Source organism: Mesocricetus auratus, unplaced genomic scaffold (genome assembly GCF_017639785.1).
Source record: "Mesocricetus auratus isolate SY011 unplaced genomic scaffold, BCM_Maur_2.0 Super-Scaffold_100691, whole genome shotgun sequence".
Taxonomy (NCBI): domain Eukaryota; kingdom Metazoa; phylum Chordata; class Mammalia; order Rodentia; family Cricetidae; genus Mesocricetus; species Mesocricetus auratus.
In genome coordinates, this window is record NW_024429267.1 from 46,312,382 (window position 1) to 46,337,975 (window position 25,594).

At 42.8% G+C, this 25,594-nt stretch overlaps 1 protein-coding gene across 7 annotated transcripts in view; it reads right to left on the reverse strand.

Moving 5' to 3' along the window:
* Dag1 (dystroglycan 1) overlaps positions 1-25,594 on the reverse strand; it is a 56,131-nt gene that overhangs the window by 24,554 nt on the left and 5,983 nt on the right. For 3 of the 7 annotated variants that reach the window (XM_013116968.3, XM_021229986.2, XM_013116969.3), the window contains exon 2: positions 21,788-21,839. The exons of 1 other annotated variant lie outside the window; for it this stretch is intronic. The gene's annotated coding sequence lies outside the window, so the exon portion shown is untranslated. Of the gene's footprint in view, positions 1-21,782; positions 21,840-25,594 lie in introns of all 7 variants that reach the window. 3 more of the 7 variants (XM_040740044.1, XM_013116971.3, XM_021229987.2) reach the window with 1 other exon arrangement.

The window sequence follows — 25,594 nt, forward strand, 5'->3', positions numbered from 1 at the left end:
TGTAAAGAACCCTGTAACTTCAACTCATCTCTGGCCTTTGCTTGAATATACTTTCATATGCATACACACACACATATACATAATTTAAAAAGTGATAGTAATAAAAAAAACACTGATCCAATAGCTGGAGCTAGAGGGATACCTCATTGGAAAAATGCTTGTTTGCTGAGCATGTAAAAGGCCCTATGTCGAATCGACAGCACGGCAAAACTAACAGAAAACATTATTCAAGTCAAGCATGGAGTGCCTGATCCCAGCAGTAGGAAGACAGAGGCAGGAGGCAGGAACATAGCAAGTTCAAGGTCAGCCAAGGATACACAGCAAGGCACTGTCTCAGAAAAAAATCAAACAAAACATTCTTCAGAACCACACCATTTTAGACTTTAGAAACACACCACAAGGAAGCTTTAGGAGCTCATTCATGATGACAAGGTCCAGTCTTCTAACTGTCAATGTCTAAATGTGTCACTAAGGATAGAAAAGGGTGCAACTGAGCCCAAAGACAAGGGTTAAGCAAATAGAGCAGGAGGTGTAGCAGCGGTGGAAGAGGAGATGAGGTGGGTGGCCAGACGCGGTAGTACCAAAGTAGGAATGAACCTACGACATCCAAGAATCCAATTAAAGCAAACTACAATTATCTTAGGACAACACAACAATTAACACTTCAGAACACATCTGCTGACTGCTTACCCTGTAGGACAGGTATGAGGCTTCAACTACTGAGCATTTTTTCTAAATTTCATACACTATTCAATTAAGATTTTGTATGTATTACCAAATCACAAAACACAAGCAGTAATCCATTTAACTAGACAACCACAAGTCACATAACAACGTTCTATAGCATGTCTATGATAGTGGCCATATAAAGTTACAACAAAGCTGAAAAATTCCTATAGCCTAACCACAATACAATGCACTATTCAAATGTTTGTGGTTACACAAACTGTTAGTCAACAGTAAAGCACATACAATTATGTATCCTATAGTATGTTTAATAGTGGTAACTTACTGGCTTATGGTAGAGTATTTGCTTAGCATCCACAAGCCAAAGGTTCAATGCCCTACTTGGAAAGGGGGGAGTTAACTGCAAAAGAAAACAGCCTTGCTGGAAGACCCTTCAGGAAGCATTCCACAAGGAGACATGGTTAAAATTGCATGGAGCAGTATGAGTGGTTACAGCCTCTGAAGACCTCAGAGGTACTTTGACGAATACTGATGGGTGGGCCTAGACTACAAAGTATGTTTGGGTCTTTTTTGTTTGCTGGAGAAAGGGGATTAGGTGTTTTGTCTGTTCGGTTTTGAAGAAACATTTCAGGTAAACTATGGAGGCCTCAAACTTGCTATGTAGGAAAGAATGCCCTGAATTCTTGATCCTCCTGTATCTACCTCCCAAGTGCTGGGAATACAGGCATGAACCACCACACCTGACTGATTCTTTTAATAACAACAACAACAAAAAAAAGGTTTGGTTTGTTTGTTTTTGTAAGCTTTTAATACCAGCACTCAGAAGGCAGGAACAGAGAGATCTCTGTGAGTTTGATGTCAGCCTGGTCTGCATAGTTTTTGTTTGTTTGTTGGCAATATTTTACACTGTATTTTTGACTGTGATTTTTTTTAGGAGAAACTTCTTGTTTTTTTTTTTAAAGATTTATTTATTTATTACGAACACAGCACCCTGCCCCCATGTATGTCTACACATCAGAAGAGGGCACCAGATCTCATTACAGATGGTTGTGAGCCACCATGTGGTTGCTGGGAATTGAACTCATGACCTCTGGAAGAGCAGTCAGTGCTCTTAACCTCTGAGCCATCTCTCCAGCCCTTGACTGTGATTTTTATGTGTTTAGATATGTTGAATACAAAAAAGTCACTGTGTACAATAGTCTACATTATTTGTTACAGTGAGTCAGTCAGTCTGTAGGTTTGTGGTTAGAAACCAGCAAGTCATACTATAAAACTAGATGTAAATTTATCACCTAGGTTTCCGTTATGACATTCGTATAGCTATCACGTTCTCAGAATATACTCTCATCATGAAACAATGTATGATCATATTTTTCTAAATAGGTGCTTTCTGGAAACTAAAAGTTGCCTTCTAGCTTTCCAAACTCCATCCAATTATAGTAACCCCACCTCAACTCAATACAAAGATAAAGAGTATCACTATCCTGAGGGCAAGATCATCGCTGTCTATTGAGAGTCAAGTTTGGATGATGAGAGCTGCCCTGAGGAAAAAAAGGAGGAAGAGGCCCAATGCAATAGTGCAGCCACATTTACTCTGATGCTGCTTTATCCCCAACAGTACATACACTAGGTGGGAAACTCATCAGATGTCTGCAAAGGGAAAGGCTTCCATTACAGAACAGCAATGACCACTTGATTTCATTTGCAAGTTAAAGCTAAGATTCCTGGGGATTTTTCCCCCCATTGTAATAACACAAGACTAAAAAGTCCACCACTCTAAATTCAATGAACTGAATTTTGAAAACTGTTTGGGCTACTGACTTTTCTGATCTAACTAGTTGATGACACAGACCTGAGAAAATAAAATGTCAGCATGGCCTATCATTCCCAAATCACTGCTGCACTCTTCTTTCATATCCCAACACATACTTCCATAGGTCATTAACTACCATCTTTGACACTGCCGGTAGCCCTGATACTGGGCTGGGACCTCAGGTCAATGCCTCAGCATTAAAACAGGACCCTGTGACTAAGAGCTCATGTACACCTGCTCTAAGATACCACAGTACCTAGTGTTTAAACAAACACTTCAGCCACCTTCTTTTTTGAACACGTTTTAATGCTTGACAACCATGAACATTTTTTTCATGCCAGAAATAGCCCAATCAACACACCTTGTTTGTAAACCAACCAGACAAAACTAGCACCCACTGTCTTTGCCCAGGGAATTTCCTGCTAGAATTCCTCCCCACCCACAGTTTTGTCTAACTGGCTCTTTTATTTGTCTTACCATGGCTGCAATTTCTGAATAATCACTAACTTTTCTATATTAGGTTCATACTTCCAAAAGGCAGAACACAGTCTTATAGACTCTTGGGAGCCCTGTTTTCCAAGACTCCATCACTACAGTTATGTACTGAAACGGTGGTCAAGCCAATGCCAAATAGGAGGACAGAGACACCTGCCATGTCTTGCCTCAAAACCAGGCTAGCCTAGGAGTACCCAAAAGCACAGCTTCCAGTAAACTGCAGAAGGCAAAGGTTCCCAGGTCAGGTCCTGACAGCTTTCAAACTGCTAGTTTTCCCCAGTAGAAGATGCTGTGTAGCTTATTAGGAGTGGACAATTGCATAGACCTACAGAAGTGCCAAGTATGGGCACCTCTATACCAAGCTTGAATCTAAAACATCCCCCAAAGGGTCATTGTGTCAAATGTCTGGTTGCCAGCTGATGGGTATAGGGAAGTGACTGGATCAGGAGGGCACAGAACTGATCAAAAACTTAACCCACTGATGAATTCCTAATTTGACAGGAGGCAGGACAAGCAAGGAGGTGGGCCTGTTCAGAGGATGTGCTTTGAATGGACAGGTCACACTGTTGGTCTTCTATATGTGTTCCGCTGCTCTTTTCCTGAAGTGACTTTCTAGCTTCCCATGAGTTCTAAAACACTAAGATCAAAGGAACATGGATTGACACTTCTAAGCTGAGTCAACCCTTTTCACTTAAGTTTTCTCAGCTTTTTGCCACACCAACGTAAATGCTGACTAATGTGAACATTCAACTGCTTTCCTCCTTAAAGTTCTTTTTGTTTTGTTATTTGGCTTTATGGGTTCTCCGCCCCCCATCCCCCATTTTCTGAGACAGGGTTTTTTTTGTGTAGACCAGGCTGTCATCTTTCACCCGTCCACCACTAGCCTCATCAGCATTACCCAAGATTTTTTCTACCAGGTTTTTTGTTGTTGTTTTGTTTTGTTTTCAGAGTGTCTCTTTACATATCCCTGGCTGTCCTGGAACCAGCTTTGTAGACCAGGCTGCCTGCCTCTGCCTCCTGAATGCCAGGATTAAGGTCATGTACCAGCATGCCTAGCTCTTTTTTCGGAGAGGGGTCGCTCAAATGCCTGTTTTGTTGGGTTTGTTTTTTTTTTAAGTTAGGGTCAGACAACATAGCCCAGGCTGGCCTTGAACTCATAATCTACCTGCAGGGATTACAGTGTAGTATACTACCATTCCCAGACAATACCCAGATATACAGCTGGCTTCTCACCACTCTGCCCTGCATTCTACTTGTGCATAAGCAGGGCTATAACATTTCTGCCCAACCCATGGGTCCTCTACTTATCTTCAGGACTAATCCTCATCCTCTCTTGAAGGATCACTCTTCCTTCACCACTCTATTGGTATTTCTCCTATCCCAAAATCCCTAACATTCACTGAATAATGAGTACTCCATAGCATGTTTTGGTGAACAGAGTCAGAACTTTCCCTACAGCACAATAATGCTCCACTTCACCTGGAGTGCTCACTCCTAGAACATCTGCCCTTTAACAAACAGTCCTACAAAGTAAGTGCTCAGTAACTATTTGATTGATGGATGAATATACACTAACATTTTTCCTCAAGTGTGGCTCCATATATAAATTTACTCCTTTGTTTCTCCAGTTTGAAAAAGCTAGCCATTTCCAGTGTTGGGAGATGAGCGCTCATCTGAGAAAAGACAGTCACCAAGGAAACAAGTGTTTTTGGTGGCCTTAGGAAGTTCATGAATGAGAAAAATGGTTGCATTCATCTTTCTAGAAACTCTCAACTAATGGACAGTATGTCCTGTTCTATTTTTGTAGAACTGGTTGATTCTTTGTGGGGGTGAGGTACAGAGGTGTCCTATGCTGGGCAAACACTTCACCACTGAGCAAGCACGACTAAGCTCTTACTTCAACGAAGGACAAAGTTTTGCTAAACTCCGAACAGGGACTAAGGACTCTAATCCCTGCCACATGGTGGAAGCACCCGGGCAGAGGCTTTAAAAGCAGCTCCCAGGATCACACCCCAAAGGCTGTGATGTCTCTGACTAGGTGTCACAGCTCTCAACCAGTTGTAAACCCTACTTTAAAGACATAGGAACTCTGAAACAGAAACATGTAGTGTTATGCTGAGAGACCACATAGCAAGTGAGCACTAAACAATCCAAACTGGACAAACTAAAGAAATGTAGAGGAGCCAAACATGGCAAACGCTGTTATGACCGCATTTAGGAGGACGGGACACAAGGATCCCAAGTTTGAGGCCAACCTGAATCTTATGTCTGTGTGTGTACCCCTTATGTGCCGGTGTGTCTGCAGAAGTCAAGAGGTCACTGTTTGAGGAATAACTGAGGTGTGGTCTGGTTGGAGAATGTTTATAACTGGGAGGGTAGGTTCAGAAGCTCACACCAGGCCGTCTTGCTCAACATCTCCGGCCTGTGAGTCAGACGAAAGCTTCAGCTACTGCTCCACTGCCATGCCCACCTGCCTGACGCCCTGCTTCCTGGCTCCCTGCTTCCTGACTGTCATGGATTCACCCTCTGAAACTGTAAGCAAGCCCCAATTAAACGCTTTCTTTTTAAGTCACCTTGGTCATGGTGTCTCTTCACAGCAATAGAATAGTAACTAAAACAGAGTGACACCCTGTCAAAAACAATCAATCACCCCCTTAGATGATGAGTCTTCCTTCTATCTCTCTGACCCCAGCCCTTCATCAGGGTAGCAGTCATAGTTTCTTGTTCCACTAAGATTTTGTAGCCCAAACTCAAATACCTGAAGATGCTGCCTAAGCCAGCTTTCTCATTAGGTATTCTAAACATCACAGGGCCAGTGTCAGAATAGACTGAAAGTGACAGATTAGCCATTCATCTGGTGCCAGTACAGACTAAGTGCTCCACTGCTTGTTCCAAAGACTGGCTCACCCTGCACTCAACAGCTACCACAAGGAATATTATGTTCTGGATGTGACATAAGGCTGGCATGAGATCCAAGATCCTCCTAGCAACCCTGCTGAACAGCTAATGTCTCCTATATAACATAAGAACTGAGATCCACAGCAAGAGGTAGCACGAATTCTAATTGTTCTTAATAATAAAAACTCAGTTAGTTATCAGGGGGTTAAAAGCTAAAAAATCAGAGAAGCAAAGCAGCCAGTCACTGGAGAGTTCTTACCTCTCCCAATGCTCAGACCTAAGTCTGTCCTCAGACTGACTACCTAGACTGCATCCATCTCCATGAAAACTCAGACTGCATCTCTCTCTCATCTCCTCCAACTTTAAATTCATCTGTCCATTCAGCCATATCATTCCTATCTCTACCTCCCTAATTCTTAGATTAAAGGCCTGTGACCCCAAGTGCTGGGATCACCTATGTGTGAGTTCTGTTTCTCTTTTAGACAGATTCAATCTTGTGTAGCCCAGAGATCTGTCTGCCTCTGTCTCCCAAGTGCTGAGATTAAAGGTGTGCACCACCAACGCCCGGCGACATTCAATCTTTAAAATGAAAAAAAAAAATTAGAGACTTATGAAACTTCTTTATTCAACTACAGAGATCAAGTCCAAAGAGCCACTTGTGCTAAACAAGCAGTCTACCAATAAGATAAACTCTCAGTTTCTTTGTTAAGAAGGAAATAAAAAAATAAAACTTTTTAAAGGTCTCAGCAAATGAAAACATACAGCATATACCCATATCTGGATTTCTACATGCTCTTCCAACTAAAAGAAACTTCCTTGGTAGGCTAAAGCAAAAGGATCACGTGAGCTACAAGGTAAAAATAAGGCTAAGTAGCTAGGGATTGGTGGTGCACACCTTTAATCCCAGCACTCGGGAGACAGAGGCAGGTGGATCTATGTAAGTCCGAGGCCAGCCTGGTCTACAGAGCCAGTGCCAGGACAGTCTCCAAAACTACACAGAGAAACCCTATCTCAAAGAAAGAGAAGGACTGGAGAGATAGCTCCGAGGTTAAGATCACTGGCTGCTCTTCCAGAGATCCCAAGTTCAATTATCAGCACCCACATGGTGGCCCAAAACTATCTATAGTGGGATCTAATGCTCTCTTCTGGAATAAAGTCATACATGCAGATAGAGTACTCATATATAAAATAAATAAAATTAAAAAAAAAGAAAACAGAGAATGAAGTCAGTGAGATGGCTCAGTAAGTAAAAAAGCCAGACACCAAGCCTGTGACCTTAATACCTGGGACCCACACAATAGGAGAGAGCTGTTTCCCAAAGCTGTCCTCTGACCTCTACATGTGATACACATGTGCACACACACATGCATACAAAAATAATTTAAAATGGGGACTGGAAAGATGGTGAAGCAGTAAAGAGTAACTGCTGCTCTTCCAGAAGATTCAGGTTGGTTTCCCAGCACTCATATGGTGATTTGAATAAGATTGCCCCCATAGACTTATATATTTGTGTTCTTAGTCACCAGGAAGTAGCACTATTTGAAAGGATTGGAAGGATTAGGGTGTTGCCTTGTTGGAGTAAGTATGACAGGCCAGTCACAGCTCTCCCTCTGTCTACAGATTAAGATGTACCATGTCACTATGCAGACTAAAACTCTGAAACTGCAAGGAAGCCCTCAACTAAATATTTTATTTTTAAGAGTTGCTTAGGAGTCGGGTGTTGGTGGCACATGCCTTTAATCCCAGCACTTGGGAGGCAGAGGCAGGCGGATCTCTGTGAGTTCAAGGCCGGCCTGGTCTACAGATAAGAGTTCCAGGATAGCCTCCAAAACAATACATAGAAACCCTGTCTCGAAAAAGCAAAATCAAAAAAAAAAAAAAAAAGAGTTGCTTTGGTCATGGTATCTCTTTACAACAATAGAACAATGATTAAGACAATCATAGAGGCTAACAACTATCTGTAACTCCATTTCCTGAGAAATCTAGACTCTCTTCTGGCCTCCACAGGTACCAGGCATGCACATGGTACACAGTATACATGCAAACAAAACAACCATATACACATAAATTTTTTTAAAAACTAGTAATAAACTTGGCTGTGGTGGCACACACCTTTAACCCAGCACTCAGGAGGCAGAGGTTTGGAGGATCTCTGAGTTTGAGGCCAGCCTGGTCTACAAAGTGAGTTCTGGGACTGGGACAGAAGGACTGGAGGCTGGGATGGAGGAAAGGTGGGAGAGGAGGGAGGGAGGGAGGGAGGGAGGGAGGGAGGGAGGGAGGGAGGGAGGGAGGGAGGGAGGGAGGGAGGGAGGGAGGGAGAGGAGGGTTTCCTTTCCAGGACCCAGGATAAGGGCTATCCACACATAACAAGTACATCTCTTTTTCTGCATCATTATTTTCTGAGACAGGGTCCTAGGCTAGCTTCAAATGCTCAGTCATCCTTTTGCCTGAATGTCCCATGTACTGGGGATTACAAGAGAACAAGACCAAAACAGTTCTTTTTATCATTTTGTTTTAGTTTTTTGTTTGTTTGTTTGTTTTTTGGTTTTTCGAGACAGGGTTTCTCTGTGGCTTTGGAGGCTGTCCTGGAACTCGCTCTGTAGACCAGGCTGGCCTCGAACTCACAGAGATCCGCCTGCCTCTGCCTCCCGAGTGCTGGGATTAAAGGTGTGCGCCACCAACGCCCGGCTTTAGTTTTTTTTTTTTTAAAGATTTTTTTATTTATTATGAATACAACATCCTGCCTCTATGTCTGCAAGCCAGGAGAGGGCACCAGATCTCATTACGGATGGTTGTGAGCCACCATGTGGTTGCTGGGAATTGAACTCAGGACCTCTGGAAGAACAGTCAGTGCTCTTAACATCCGAGCCATCTCTCCAGCCCCTGTTTTAGTTTTTTAAAGTCTTACTATATAGTCCAGGCTGGCCTCAAACTCTGCCTCTGAATGCTGGTGTTAAAGGCATGTGCCACCGTGCGTGGCTTTTATTATCATCCTCGAAGCTCAGTCATATACTTCATAGCCATTCCTCTGCATGTGTGCATGCACTGCATACAGAAATCTAGCTAATGTCACGCCCTCACTCGAGCAGCATGCACCACTGATTCAAGTGTTTAAATACCTTGCCTGTGTTTTCTCAAGGGTCATCTCTCATAGCCATTCTTGCATTCTTCTATAAACAAATCTGAAGATAAAAATCCTAGATGTGGGATTGACAGATTCTGACAAAATGTCTTTCAATTCATATCCCAACCTAACAATTTGTTACTTTTCCCTCGGTTTTACTGGTACTAAGTGTCAAACACTTCATTAATAATTTAAACAGAAGCTGGGTGTTGGTGGCGCACGCCTTTAATCCCAGCACTCGGGAGGCAGAGGCAGGCGGATCTCTGTGAGTTCGAGGCCAGCCTGGACTACCAAGTGAGTTCCAGGACAGCCTCCAAAGCCACAGAGAAACCCTGTCTCGAAAAAAAAAAACCAATAATAATAATAATAATTAATAATAATAATTTGAACAGAAAAAGGAAAGAAAATGGAGCAAGTTGAATAACTTGAGAAAGAAGTTGACACTTCTCATACTGCTTGAGTAAAGGGCACAGTGGGTATCAAATACCATAAATTCACAGTGGGAGTAATGGGTCTGAAATAGTTACCGGACTATGGGAGGATGAGTTCCCAGACAACTAATGAATCAAAACATAACTGTTTTTCTAGCCAAACCTGACTACCTCACAGGAAAATTCCTATGGAGAATTATGGGATGATTAATTGCTCCAAACAGTAACATTTCTGTGGTGCTCTTCACTTCTGTGTATGCTTCCCTGTGTTGTATCCTCCAAGCCAGCCTGAGAAACTGAGATGCCTCCTAGCCCAACCCCCAAAACAACTCTATGCTCAGAGCATGAGGAGCAGGCTCAGAGAAAATGAGAGAAAAGCCAGAGACTGCTTCTGTGTTCTCCCAGCTACTCTTCAGCCAAAACTTCCCCTTTACTAAAGTCTATTTCCAAATCTCTAAGTCTGTTGTGTGCTATCCTCCGAATGACAGATGAGCTCTACAAGAATGTGAGAAGCCAGCAGGGCAGTGGTGGCACACACCTTTGATCCCAACACCCAGGAGGCAGAGGCAAGTGGATTTCTATGGTCTACAGAGGAAGGAGTGAGTTCCAGGACAGCCAAGGCTACAAAAGAATGTGAGAAGCGAGCTTTCCCAGAGAACTGCACATTCCAGTGCCTGACCACTGGCCACTCCATCTACACTCCAGCACTTGGGACGCTGGGAAAGAACCTCCTGTACACTTTCCTTCTCATCAGCATAACTTTTGTACATGAACAATTAACCCCAAGTAAATGGTGCACACAATAGTTTTTGACATTCCCATCATCAAAGCATAAAAATATGTCACATGCAAATGTATCGTTTATGCATGCTACCTGTAAATTATGCTTCATTTAAAAAATAATGGCATCATTTACACAGATCTGGGGAAACTTCATTTATGAATAGATTTTCACAGCCTACAGAATGAAATAATAGCCTCTAGGCTGTTTTTCTACTTATAAATTGCGGCTATCTACAGCGTCCCACCTGAGATAGGGTAGGGTCTCTCCTCTTAGGATTTTTGCACCAACCAATAAGTCAGATAACCCCAGCACCTAACTTGGTTCTGACCTAGTCACGTTACGGCAATTCAGTTTCAATACAGAAGATTGACCACTCACCTCACTACCCTCTGCTGCTGGCACCTCCCGCCCACTCCTACACAAGACTAGTCCCCAGTGCCAGCCGCCTCCCCAGCCCTTTCTCCAGCACAGCCCACACCTCCCTGACTACAATTCCTTACAGTCTTCTCCCTAAAGGACAGCCCTCAGAAAACTTGGGTTATAATCAAGAGAACAAAAACTAAGGGCTGGGAATTTATTGAAGCAATAAAGGATTCCATCAAGACCTGCAGAGGGTAGGTAGTCTAGCTTTACTAAACCAGGGAGCAACTAGTGAAAGCAAAGAGGTACAGCTCAGAGGCAGAACATGTACTGAGACATACAGAAATCCATGGGAGCAATCTACCACATCACCAATAAAAAGAAAAATGCCAGTCATGGTAACACGCAGCTTTAATCCCAGCACATGGGAAAGCAGAGGCCAGTAGATCTCTGTGAGTTCAAGTCCAGCCTGCTCTTACAGAGCAAGTTCACAGCCAGCCAAAGCTACATAGTGAGAACCTATTTCAAAAGACAAAAAAACTAAAAATCAACCTTAAGCCTGAACTACTCTGATATATATTAAATCTGAATTTACTTGACTTCGAAGTTATGTAGGTGGCTGGCAAGATGGCTAAGACAAACATACCACAAATACATTTTTTAATCATTTAAGTGTAAAATAAATGAAATTTTAAATGTGTAAATTAACTGTAAAATAAAGATAGCATGAATACATGCTAGGTGTCCAGCCTGTGTGTGAGTCAAGTTTCTATACCCAGATGTTCAGATCAGCAAGTAAAGCCACAATCATCTTCCCAGAGACTGCCCACCTAGTAGAGGAAGTGATATAAGCAGACATTGAATTCTGGCTGTCCTCACTTCTCCACTTCCTTATAGCTACAACTATCTGGTATATGAAGAAACAGGTGGTCTACAAAATGAGTTCCAGGACAGCCAAGGATGTTACACAGAGAAACACTGTCTCAAAAAAACAAAACAAACAAATGAAACGGGGAAGATCCTCTAAAATAGCCTTGAAACTAAGTATTATAAAATGAAAATCTTTAAGATAACTATTTAAGGGGGCTGGAGAGATGGCTCAGAGGTTAAAAGCACTGACTGCTCTTCCAGAGGTCCTGAGTTCAATTCCCAGTAACTACATGGTGGCTCACAACCATCTATAATGAGATCTGGTACCCTCTTCTGGCCTGTGGACAGACATGGAGGCAGGATGTTGTGTTCATAATAAATAAATAAATAACTTTAAAAAATAACTATTTAAAACATAAAGACTAGTCCCTCATTTTACAAACTGGGACATGTAGGCTTCCATAGTACCCCCACCCCCATGTTATGAGCACCCATATCCTGCCAGGGAGCACTCAGGAGGCAGAGGCAGGAGGATCTCTGTGAGTTCAAGGCCAGCCTAGTCTACAGAGTGAGTTCCAGGACAGCCAGGGCTACACAGAGAAACCTTGTTTTGAAAAACCAGATACAAACACACACACACACACACACACACACACACACATATATATACACACACACAAAACCTAATCCTCAAACTTTGCCCAATCAGACACTACTTAAAAGGAGAAAGGCAGAGAAGACAGCCAGAGATGAGATTGGGGCAGAAAATGACAACCAAAGAAGCTGCAAGTTAAGGGGAAAAGAACATGAAGAAAAGGGAAGGGCTAACAAGGTGGCCGTGCTCTATATATGCACCCAACCCTATAAATCAACCACAGAAGTCATCCAGAATTTTCCTCTTGCAACAGTTGTCACACCCAAGCTAGGTAGACTGGTTTGACAAAGCCGCCTCCACTCTGGCCTCACTCCACAGAAGTAGTGTTCTGGACACCTGTCAGCGACGAAGTAGAGACAGCAAAAAAGCCAGCGTCACAGGAGAAAATATAACCACATCCCCTTCCAACTTTATTACCAAAGGAACCAAACCCAAAACTGAAGGTTCAGAGTCCAGCTGCTGGCACACAGAAATAACAGAGAAATTGCTCTGAAATGCAATCTCTTCAATCTGAGCTTGGGCTCAGGTTCTGCAGCAGATCAAAGAAAACAGAAGAAAGACTCAGGGAAAGAACAGAGGAGAAAACTATAGAGACTAAAAAAAACACAACCAAAAGGACTGGAGAGATGGCTCAGTGGTTAAGAGCACTGACTGCTCTTCCAGAGGACCTGGGGTTCAATTCCCAGCACCCAAATGGCAGCTCACAACTGTTTATAATTCCAGCTCCAGGAGACCCAACACCCATGGCAAAACACCAATGCATATAAAACAAAAATAAAAGAAAAAACCACAACCAATTAAAAAGCAGGTAAAATTAAACTACAATCCCTAATAATGTACCCCATCTCAAAAATAATTTTTAATTAGGTACAGTGGCACACGTCTTAAATCTGTACTCAGGAAGCAAGAGACAGGAGGATTTCTGTAGGCTCCAGGCCAGTCTGTTCTACACAGCACAGGTAGTGCAGCTTGCCTATACCCCCAACTCAGAGGTACAGAAAGGAGGACCACAACTTTAAGATTAGCCTCTGTTATATGTATAGAGATCGTGCTTCAAAAAACCAAACATGAGGCTGGGTCTGGAAGAGAGGGCTCAGAGGTTAAGAGAACTCACTGGCTGCTCTTCCAGAGGTCCTGAGTTCAATTCCTAGCAGCCACAAGGTAACTCATAACCACCTGAAATTGGATCTGATGCCCTCTTCTGGCCTGCAGGCATGCAGAACACTGTGTATGTGACAAATAAACAAATGAAGCTGAAGAGATGGTTAGTAGTCAAGAGCACTTGTAACTCTTGCACATTGCCTGGGCTCAATTCCTAGCATCCACGCAGTAGTTTATAACTCCAATTTAAAGTGATCTGACACCCTCTTCTAACCTCTGTAAGTACCAAGCACTAGCTAACTACATGTAGGAAAAACACTCATGCACATAAAATAAAATAATCTAAAAAAAAAAAGGCCGGGGCATTGGTGGAGGCAGGAGGATCTCTGTGAGTTCGAGGCCAGCCTGGTCTACAAGAGCTAGTTCCAGGACACCCAAGCCACAGAGAAATTCTGTCTCGAAAATAAAAAACAAAACAAAAAAAAAAATATGTGCAACTGGGCACAGTAGCCCACACCAATAACCCCCACCATGTGAGAGAACAAAGTAGTAAGATTCTGTGTTCTGACCAACCTGTTCTACAATAGAACACTGTCTCTAATAACAACTCACAGCACTTAAGGTGGGTGAAGCAGGAGGATTGTGGGCTCAAGGTCAACCTGGGCTACATAGTGAGATTCTGTTTCAAAACAAAAAAAGCATACACATAAAAATAACCTTAATTCAGTCATCTACTGGTGCAGCATCTCTTTGCATGAAAACACACCAGGATGCAGCAGATACCTACAGGTTAGCTAAGAACTATGGACATTACTGGGTATACCACTAGATGTCCTGCTTTCTCCACCTTAGATCCAAATCTGAAATAAAACTGCCAGGATTAATTATCACTCCACAAAAACAAGCAGTCTATGTTCCAGTGTCCATGGTAGAAATGTACTTCGGTGGGTTTTTGTTTTGTTTTGGTTTTGGTTTTGGTTTTTTTTTCGAGACAGGGTTTCTCTGTGGTTTTGGAGGCTGTCCTGGAACTCGATCGGTAGACCAGGCTGGCCTCGAACTCACAGAGATCCACCTGCCTCTGCCTCCCCAGTGCTGGGATTAAAGGTGTGCGCCACCACAGCCCGGCCAGTGTTTCTTTTGGTTTGGGGATAGGGATTGAACTAGGGACCTCGGTCATGCTAATTAAGCACATACTCTACCACTTGGGTACACCCTTGCCACAGGTTTCTTTCAAAAAAACAAAAACAGGCTGTTCTAGACATGGATTCCCCCCCCAAGCATCAAGCTACCTTGTCCCTTAATCATTTCTATTCCTGACCCTTGGCCACTGTATCTTTAGGGGATATGGACATATGGCATAAACTGTGGTAAGCAGATATGGGCCATTTACTCCTCCCACACACCCCCACCCCACCCAGGACTATTGGTTTCCTGTTATTATGCTTTACCAGATTCTGTGAAGAAGAGACGAGTATGCTAAAAGGTGTGAGCAGAAGGGGAAGAGCTGCTGGGAACTAAACTTGAGTCTTTGGAAAAGCAGCAATACATCCCTCTCTCCCTCCCTCCCTCCCTCCCTCCCTCCCTCCCTCCCTCCCTCCCTCCCTCCCTCCCTCCCTCCCTCTCTCTCTCTCTGTTGTTGTTTGTTCAAGACATGGTTTCTCTGTGCAACAGTCCTGACCATCCTGGAACTCGCTTTGTAGACCTGGCTGGCTCTGAACTCACAGAGATCCACCTGCCTCTGCCTCTCAAGTGCTGGGATTAAAGGAGTGCGCCACCACCACAGCGCTGCAGCAAGCTCTCTTAATCTCTAAGCCACATCTCCAAACCATCTGTTTCCTTTTTCTTCAAAACTTATTCACTGGCCGGGCAGTGGTGGCGCACAACTTTAAGGCCAGCACTTGGGAGGCAGAAGCAGTCGGATCTCAGTGAATTCTAGGCCAGCCTGATCTACAAAGCAAGTTTCAAGACAGCTAGGACTGTTACACAGAGAAACCCTGTCTTGGGGAAAAGAAAAAGAACTTATTTATTACTTATTACTTTATTACCAACACTTAAGAAACAGAGGTAGATGGAGCTCTGTTAAGTTCTAGGCAAGACTGGTCTACACTTTGTAAGTTCCAGGGCACCTAGGTCTACACAGAGAAACCCTATCTTGAAAAAGCAAAAAATTAGAAAACAAAACAAACAACAACAAACCCAACAGATTTCATGTGTGAGTATTTGCCTATATGTATGTATGTGCACTACACGCATGCTTGCTGCTAAGGAAGGTCAGGTCAGAAGAGGACTTTGGATCCCCTGGGACTGAGTTACAGATCCTGTAAACCATCATCGGGGTACTGGGACTCCAATCCAGGTTCTCTTTAAAAGCAGTAACTGCTCTTAACCACTGAGTTATCTCTCCAATCTACAGCTTTTATTAGATATCAAGCTCATAATATATACTAAAATAAAAGATAACAAGTACCAATTATTAGACAAATGCCAGGCACCATTCAGATCACACTACTAAGTGAGTTCCAGGACACCAGGGCTACACAGGAAAACTCCCTTGGAAAACAAACAAACAAACAAGCAAACAACAAAGTTCAAAGGCCTAAAGTAACATCAGGGAGAACCTTAGGGTCTATTTGGAAGATTCCTTCCTCAAGCCAGGTTTCTACTGTTGAGGGTATTGCTATCCTGTCCATCATCATGATGCTCATACCAAAAATCTTGCCTGTTTTGCCCAACAGCAACAGCTCTCACTGGGTAGGCAGACCTAATCTCTGAGAAGTCGTGACTCAACATCACAGTATCACCAAGCCCTATATAGATTGCTCCCTTAAAACCCTTCTTATAACAAGTGCCAGCAATTGGCAAACTTAGCTCAGCATGGTACATATGTTTCATTCCTTCATTTGGCAAAAATGATATGGTACTGTGAATCCTAAAACAGAGAAACAACATTCTGCTCAGGCAAAGGATAAACAGGTTGAGCTGGAATAGAACAGCCTGAGGGTGTTATCTCATTGGTTAAACACTTACCTAGTATTTTACAAAAGAAAAGAAAAGGAGGAAAGGAATAGAGTACCAGGCAGAGCAGAAATACTAGGAAAAAGAAAGAATGGAATCTTTTACTCAGAAGATCAAAGAGGAATTCCATGACCATTTCAAAGTCTACACAGGTATTCCAAAGCCTCACCAGGTATCTGCAATCACTGAGCAAAGCCTTCAGCCTCTTCCACTGCCCTCTATCCTACATGCTCATCTACCTTTCACAGACCCCAATAAAGCACAACAGGTCACACATCTAGCTCTCTGTATGAACTTACTAAACCTGGAGAGAAACAGAGACGGAAACAGAAAAAACACAGTGGCCAGAGTCAGGAACACAAGTTACTAAAGTAACCTGATGTCAAAAACCATCCATAACCAGAACAAATCTGTTTTATTTTGTTTTGTTTTGTGTTGGGGAGGGTATTTGTTTGTTTTTCAAGACAGGGTTTCTGTGTGTAGCCCTGGCTGTCCTGGACCTCATAGAGATTTGCCTGCCTCTGCATTCTGAGTGATGGGATTAAAAGTATGTGCCATCATATCCAGCATAAAACTGTTTTTTTTTTTTAAATAAACCTGAGGCTAAGAGCTTACCTCAATGGTCGGGTACATGTTTAATTAACGTGTACACAGGTATAGTTTCAATTTCCCTCCAGCACCAAAACAGAAAAAAGTTTTCTATTAAAGGCCTCTTGCCTACCTCCCTATCTAGAGAACCTTAGTCTAGCATTTAACATCTTCAGTGAGTTTTAGCATCAATAAAACTCAAAATAAGCAAATAAATAGATTTAAATGTGTAATTTCATGCACAAATAAATCAATCCTATGGAAATGCATCTGTGAAAGGCCCAGGGGGAGGGCCTAACCTCCTATGATTAGGCACTCAGCCACCCTTGGAAACAGCAGGCCTGCTTCTCCATATATGGCCTCAGATCTGCTACAAGCCTCAGGCCACAAGGGGTTCACAAGAATGTTTATCAAGAAGCAGGGTGTGGTGGCGCAGAACTCAGGAGGCAGAGACAAGTGGATCTCTGTGAGTTCTAAACCAGCCTGGTCTACATAGTGCATTCCAGTATAGCAAGGGCTATATAGAAACCTTGTCTCAAAACCAAAAATGGGGGGAATATTTATCAAGATATATAGGGTTGGAGATGCAATTCAATGGTAACACGCTTGCTTAGCATGGGCAAGGACCTGGATTTGAATCCCTGGCACCTCAAAACAATTTTTTTTAAATAAAACATGGCATAAACTTAAAAAAAGAAAATAAAAAGTTGGTGCAAGTCTTTAATCCCAGCACTTAAGAGGCAGGTGGATCTCTGAGTTTGAGAACAGCCAGGACAGCCAGGGATATACAGAGAAACCCTGTCTTGAAAAACCAAAACAAATAAACAAACAAAACAACGTGGCAAACTGTGATGTTATACTTGAAGGCAGGAGGCAGATTTCAAATTCAAGGACAGCCTATACGACAAAGACAGACCCTATCCCCCCCCCCTAAAAAAAAGCATTAACAAAATATCCCAGTGCAGAGCCAGGGCCAAAGTACCCTACTTAAAGAGCAATACAGCATGAGACAAGCCTAGCCCCAACAACACCAGTCACTACAGCAGCCGGAGAGGCCACAAAGAGGTTGACACGGAAGGAGGGCCGTGCCTTGGGCACAGCCCACAATAGACTCTATTATCCCTAGAATCCCATGACAGGATGGAAGAGGGTAGGCCAGGACATTCCTCCACCCCCTCACACCACAGATGGAAAGGGCACCGGCAGCCCGGGGCACTAGGGACCCAACAGGAAGACATTTTCTTCTTCAGCTGTTAAGATCAGAAGGGACCCCCTCCTCTTAGAAAAGAGAGGAGGGAGGGTGGGAGGGAAAGGTGACCTGAGGTACAATTGATTAAATCAGGAAAACTAGATGGCCTACAGGAGGCCTCTCTATAGTCAGCAATGCCCAAATAGAAGGGAAATAACAGTAAGGACTTTGGAAATACAAATTACCCCACCAGCCCTGTCAGTTCAAGAGTTACTATGAGAGCAGACAATAAACTTCTGCTAAAGATTTCCACCTGTCCCAAGGAATTCAGTCATTTTCTCCTTTTTCTTTTTCTTTCTTTGAGTCTGAGTTTCATGTTGTAACCCTATCCCAACCAAACTACTACAGAAATCATAGCTTCAGATTGGCTGTGGGTCCACACAGACTGGCATACTCAGGGTTAAAGGTCCACACTCTTTACCCTACTGACAAAATATTGCTATCTTCTGCAGGTAAGCAGAAGCAACAGCTGGGAGCACAAACCTACAACAGGAAAGAGAAGGGAATTTTACTGTTATCCACTTGTGACTTCAATGAATTCTATTTTCAGATCTTTAATAAAGAGCTTCTCTTCTGCTCTCCTACCGAATTTTCCCACTCAGGCAATTCAATCTTTCCAACACTGCTCAAAGACCTAAAAATATAAGACACTCACAATTTACTTTGTTTTTCCCTAAACCCAGAATTTAATTTAGCCTCGCTCAAGAGGTACTTAGTAGTGGACTCTACTATAAAACACTGTATTTAGCAAGGCTTCCTGAGCAAGTGGAATATTTGATACAAAGATGATATTCTAGCTCAAACAAGAGACTATACACAGAACATCTATAGTGATGAAAAGGATGTTTTATGTAAATATTCCATAGTAAATTAGTGTCCAAAAAAATGGATGACGTCCAAGGTTCTAATTATTATCCAAATTTTAAAAATGGCATTTAGAATTTGATTATTTTCAGCTGGGCAGTGGTAGCACATGCCTTTAATCCAAACACTCAGAAGGCAGAGGCAAACATATCTCTGAGAGATCAAGGCCAACCTAGTCTACAGAGCTAGTTCCAGGACAGCCAGGGCAACACAGAGAAACCCTGTCTCAAAAAAAAAAAAAAAAAAAAAAGCAAAAAGAGAGAGAAAAAAAGAATTATTTTCTACATCATTCTTCTTGGCAAAATTTTGCTGGAGTCCAGAAGTAAAGAGGTATACCTGAAATCCTAGGATTAAAAGACTTACTATAATTTTTTAAAGATTTATTTATTTATTATATATACAGTGTTCTGTCTGCATGTATGCCTGCAGTCCAGAAGAGAGCACCAGATCTCATTACAGACGGTTGTGAGCCACCATGTGGTTGCTGAGAATTGAACTCAGGACCCCTGGAAGAGCAGTCAGTGCTCTTAACCTTTAAGCCATCTCTCCAGTTCAGGGCTTACTATATTTTAATAACTTGTATGGGGAAGGGAATGTGCACATAAGTGCAGATGCATTTGAAGCATAAAGGTATTGGATCCACTGGAATTGGAATTACAAATGGTTCTGAGCTGCCTGATGTGGGTACTGGGAATCAAACTCCTGTCTTCAGGAAAATCAGTATAAACTTAACCACTGAGTCATTTCTCCAGCTCCTGCAATCCCAGAATTCACAAGACAGTAAAGTTAAGTTACAAGTCAGTCTTGGCTGTAAAGAGACTTGGAAGCCAGACTAGGGAACTTACTAAGATCCTGTCTCAGTAGGGTTGGAGATCTAGCCCAGTGGTAAATTGCTTGCCTAGGTTCAATCCCCAGTAATACACATGCAAACTAGCTGGAAAACCAATCCAGTCTTAGAGAATAACTTGAGCTAATTAAGAGAGGTGTTTATGACAACCGATGTTCCATAGAAAATCTTGGAATCATCTTCTTTGTTTCTTAATTTTAATTCTTATTTTATGTATAGGGGTGCTTTGCCTGCATGTATATCTGTATACCACAGGTCTGCCTGGTGCCTGCAGAGGCCAGGAGTCAGATCCTCTAAGAATTGAAGTTATGAATAGTTGTGAGCAACTGTGTGAATGATAGAAACCAAACTTGGATGTTCTAAAAGAGCAGCACTATTCCAACACCCCTACTTTGGAATCTTCGTTTTTTTTTTTTTTTTTGGTTTTTCGAGACAGGGTTTCTCTGTGGCTTTGGAGGCTGTCCTGGAACTCGCTTGGTAGTCCAGGCTGGCCTCGAACTCACAGAGATCCGCCTGCCTCTGCTTCCCGAGTGCTGGGATTAAAGGCGTGCGCCACCAACGCCCGGCTCCTTTGGAATCTTCATAAGCAACACCCTATGCAACTTTTGATGGCTGGGGGGAAGATGTTATCAACGGTTTTCAGAAACAAAACAGAAGATAGATAACCAGAACACTTGCAAAATCATAGGAAGAGGGCTGGAGAGATGGCTCAGAGGTTAAGAGCACTGGCTGCTCTCCCAGAGGTCCTGAGTTCAATTCCCAGCACACCCAACTCACAACCATCTATAATGAAATTTCGTGCCTTCTTCTGGCATGCAGGCAAAATACTGTAAACATAATAAATAAATAAATCTTTTTTTTAAAAGTCATAGGAAGAATGTCTTCAAACCTCATTATTTTGAAACCCATACTAAGTATGCTAACCTAACTTTTTTTGTTTTGTTTGTCAAGACAGGGTTTCTCTATATATCCCTGGTTGTCTTAGAACTCACTCTATAGGTCAGGCCGGCCTCAAACTCAAGAGATCCATCTGTGTCTGTCTCCTGAGTCCTGGGATTAAAGAAAGGTATTCATAACCACTGCCCAGCAAAAATTATTTAAAAATTTCAGGACCACCGGGCATTGGTGGCGCATGCCTTTAATCCCAGCACTCGGGAGGCAGAGGCAGGAGGATCTCTGTGAGTTTGAGGCCAACCTGGTCTAAAGAGCAAGTTCCAGGACAGCCTCCAAAACAATACAGAGAAATCCTGTCTCAAAAAAAATTTTTTTCAGGACCAATGTGATGGTACATTCCTTTAATCCTAACGTTTGAGGGTTTCAGGCCAGCAATGGTCTATACAGAGATGCATAATGAGACCCTATCTCAAAACAAACAAACAATAAAGATCCATTATTTTGTTCCAAAACATATATACCAATCAGTAAAAAGAATTCTGTAAGGGCAGTTTGTTGTAGACACCCACATTAAGGTAAAAAGCAACATCCATAGCAATGAAGAGCAAATGCCAAAAAAAGCAACCAAATGGGTACTGGCCAATGCTTCCCTGAATATGACACACCCTTTCCAAGTTTCCCTTGCCCTTGAGCTCCCCTCTAACTGGCACACTCCCCAAGGGCTGTAACTGTTTAAAAAAAAAAAAAAAAAAACCTGTGGCAGCGCATACCCTTAAAGATGGGGAACATCTGGACTTGGTCTCTGGGTTACAAACCCTTGGGTCCTTGGACCAGCCCTAGATAAAAGCCCCTACCACCACTTGTGATGGTTTGATCCCCAGGACCTACATGGTGAAAAAAATGTAGCTCAGTGATAAAAAAGCTTGCCTAACATACTTGAGACCCTTGGTTCCACCTCCAGAAGCACCAAATAAACAGAGGTACTCTCTGACAGCTTTCTCCTCAGTTACTGCTTTAAAACTGAATGATTGGTCAATCAAGTCGCCAAGAAGCTCACTATCCTGCTCTCTCTCTTTTGCAGAATTTTTTTATTTCCAAACGTCTCACCTCACCTTCCAGTGCCAGGCAGCTTTGAATGTTTTCTCTTCCTGGAGAGCAGAGGCCCTGTGCAAACAGAAGAAAAGGGTACTGATGAGCACCCAAACTGAAATAAGTTACCCCATGCTAACCAACACCAAAGCAAGTGGCCACTATCTCCTGCCCATCTCACCCATTAGTCACCCTGCTCTGTCAAAAGACCACTGTAAGGAAATGATTTATGTGCAGTCCATTCAAGACTAAAAATTATGCCATTTCAGATAGCAAAGTCATAAATTAATTACAACATCTACTTTTCCTTTGTAGGTGTAAAGTGCAGACACTGGGGAGGGCAAGTGCTGTGCTGCATACACATGGAGCTAGTCAGCAGTCTCCTGTCATTTCTCAGATGCCTGCCTTGGTTTTGGAAATAGGATCTTTCATTCAGACATGAGGCCTGACTGTTATTCTAGGTTATCGGCTGCGAGCTTCAGGGATTCAGCTGTCTCTCCCTTCTAGACATTAGGATTACAAGCCCTTACCACCATAACCAGCTTTTGTCTGTTTGTTTATTTAGTTTTCTTGAGATAACCACCACTGTTGGCCCCCAGTGTTCTTACCAATTGAGCCATCTCTCCAATCTCTTCAGTTGAGTTTGGGTTTTTGTTGTTTTGGTTTTTCGAGGTTTTTTGTTGTTTTACTTGGATAGGGTATCACTACATAGTGCTGACTAGCCTGAAACTTGACATGTAAACCAGGCTGACTTAGAATTCTCAAGGATGCCAGGTGGTGGTGGCACACGCCTTTAGTCCCAGCACTCCGGAGGCAGACGCAGGTGGGTCTCTGTGAGTTCAGAGCCAGCCTGGTTTACAAAGTAATTCCAGGACAGCCAGAGCTGTGTAACTCTCAAAAAATCAAAGAAAAAAAAAGGGGGGGTAGAGGTTTACATTTACTTGGAAAAGGGTATCACAGTTTAGGTGAAGGTAAGAGGACAGTCTGTGGGAGTCAGTTCTTTCCTTCCTCCATGTGGGTCTTTGGGGATAAACTCAGGTTGTCCAGTCTGATGTCAAGTGTCGTCATAGACCTTTCTCACTCGTACCTTCTAGTCTGTTTCTTAAATTATCGTCTCTGGAAATGCAGCTATTTGTCGAGTGCTTACTGAACATGTGTGAAGCCCGGATTTGACCCTCAGCTCTTATGAACTGAGTGTGGTGGTGCACATTTGTGATCTTAGCACTTAGGAGGTGCAAGCAAAGAATCAGAAGTTGAAGGTCACTTTCTGCTATTTAGCAAGTTTGGTCCTCCAACAGTGAGTTTGAGATCAGCCTGGGCTACCAGATCCTGACTCATGACTGATAGACAGACAGACAGACATGCAATGCATGCATATGTATTTATTTGTGTATGTGTATCTGGGGTATAAATCAGTGGTAGGGTATCAGAAGAATGGACTCCACAAAGTTGTCCTCTGGCCTCCACATGTGTCATGACACATGTATGCCCCCACAAACACACATCATACACACACCCAATTTAAAAAACATACATCCATGAGTGCTGGAAAGATGGCTCAGGGACAAGAGCACTGACTGCTCTTCCAGAGGACCCAGGTTCAATTCCTAGCACCCAAATGGCAGCTCACAACTGTCTATAATTCCAGCTCCAGGGGACCTGACACTCTCACACACATACAGATAGGCAAAACACCAATGCACATAAAAATAAACAAATCTTTTTTAAATAAATCTTTAAAAAACATATACACACATATGTATACATATGCATAAAAATTTAAATCAAAGCCGGGTGTTGGTGGCGCATACCTTTAATCCCAGCATTCAGCGGGCAGAGGCAGGTGGATCTCTGTGAGTTCGAGGCCAGCCTGGTCTACAGAGGAAGTTCTAGGACAACCTCCAAAACAATACAGAGAAACAGAGAAACCCTGTCTCAAAAAAAAACAAAAACAAAAACAAAAAAAATTTAAATCAAAATACCAGGCATATTTGCCTGTCACCCCAGCACTGGAAAAGCAAAAGCAGGCAGCTGGGCCTACATAGTGAGCTCCAGATCAGCCAGAGTTAGAATGAGACACTGTCTCAAACAAACAAAAAACAAATAAAATATGATTCAAATGAATTCACTGTATTGCTCAAGTTTTATACAAATTTAATTTCTCATCTTTGTTATCTATAGTTCATAAGTCTGTGCTACCGCAACCTATCTATCTCTCCACCCAAGGTCCAAATGAATAGAAGTTAGTTATCAAACACAGGCAATAGAAAAATAGCAAACACTATTCATTAAAGCTAAATCAGGCCCTCTAGCTAGTGCAATTTTGTAAACTACTCTAAATCTCTATTTATAGACACTATTTGAGCAGTATTAGTAGTGATCAGAGTAAAGAGAGATGGATGGTCAAAAGGCAGAGTATGTATGTGACTCTGAGGAGTATTGCTTGTTTTGTTCCATTGGCTGCTTGAGAATGTTTGCTGGTTGGCTTTGGTTTTGGTGAGAGGTTGTCTACATTTTGAAACAGTGCCTCACTATGTAGCACAGACTGCCTCAATTGCAGTCTCAGCCTGAGAGCTGGAATTATACAATACCACATTACACCCAATCTAGGAAGACTAAAGTATAGGCTTACAAGGACCCTGTATGAAAGACCAAATAACTAGCAAGACCATCACTTTACTCCCAGCCTGCAGTGTTGACAGTGTAACAGAAGGAAACAGAATAAAAGGATCTAATAAGAAATGGCATGTCGGGCGTTGGTGGCGCACGCCTTTAATCCCAGCACTCGGGAAGCAGAGGCAGGCGGATCTCTGTGAGTTCGAGGCCAGCCTGGTCTACAGAGCGAGTTCCAGGACAGCCTCCAAAGCCAGAGAAACCCTGTCTTGAAAAAAAAAAAAAAAACCAAACAAACAAAAAAAAAGAAATGGCTTGAGCCAGGCATAGTGACGCACACCTTTAGTTCCAGCACTCAAGAGGCAGAGGCAAGGTGATCTCTGTGAGTTCCAGGTCTGCCTAGTCTACATAGGGAGTTCCCAGGACTACAAAGTGAGACCCTGGAGAGAGAGAGAAACAGGGAGGGAGGGAGGGAGGGAGGGAACTAGCTTATACTGGGTGGTGGCCCACACCTTTAGTTCCAGCACTCGGGAGCAGAAGCAGGTGGATCTCTGGGTTTCAGGTCAGCCTGTTTATTCTACTTAGTAAGCTCTAGGACAGCAATGGCTACACAGAGAAACCATGTCTCAAAGACAAGAAAAAAAAGAGAAGAAAAAGGTTCAAAAATGGTGGCAAAGATACAGAAATGTTCTTAAGTGGAAAGAGGCTGAAAAGGCAGGGAAAACTTGGACCAACACACAGCACACACTCAAGAACACCCTACCTGCATTAATTCCCACTTCAAGTTTCTTTGAGGCTCAGTAATCTTTCAAGTCCTCTTGCTCTTTGAGGCTCACACAAGGTCTTGTATTTTCTCTGACACTCTGGAGGTTTATAACCCAGGTGCAATCACAGTTTGCAACTACTCAAGTCTAAATGGCAGATAAGGAAATAAGGAAACAAAGTTCTAGGCAAGGGTAATGCTTCTTTTTTTAAGGATTTATTTATGTATATGGATGTTTTGTCTGCATGCATGTCTGCACATCGAAGGGAGAATCAGATCCCATAGAGCTGTATCTATGGACAGCTGTGAACTGCCTCACGGTTCTCTGGAAACGTAGCCAATGCTCTTAACTGCTGAGCCATTTCACCAGCCCTGAGTAATAGGATCTCTGAGTTCCAGGACAGCCAGGGATACAAAGAGAAAAATCACAGTTGTACCCCAAAACCTTCAGAGC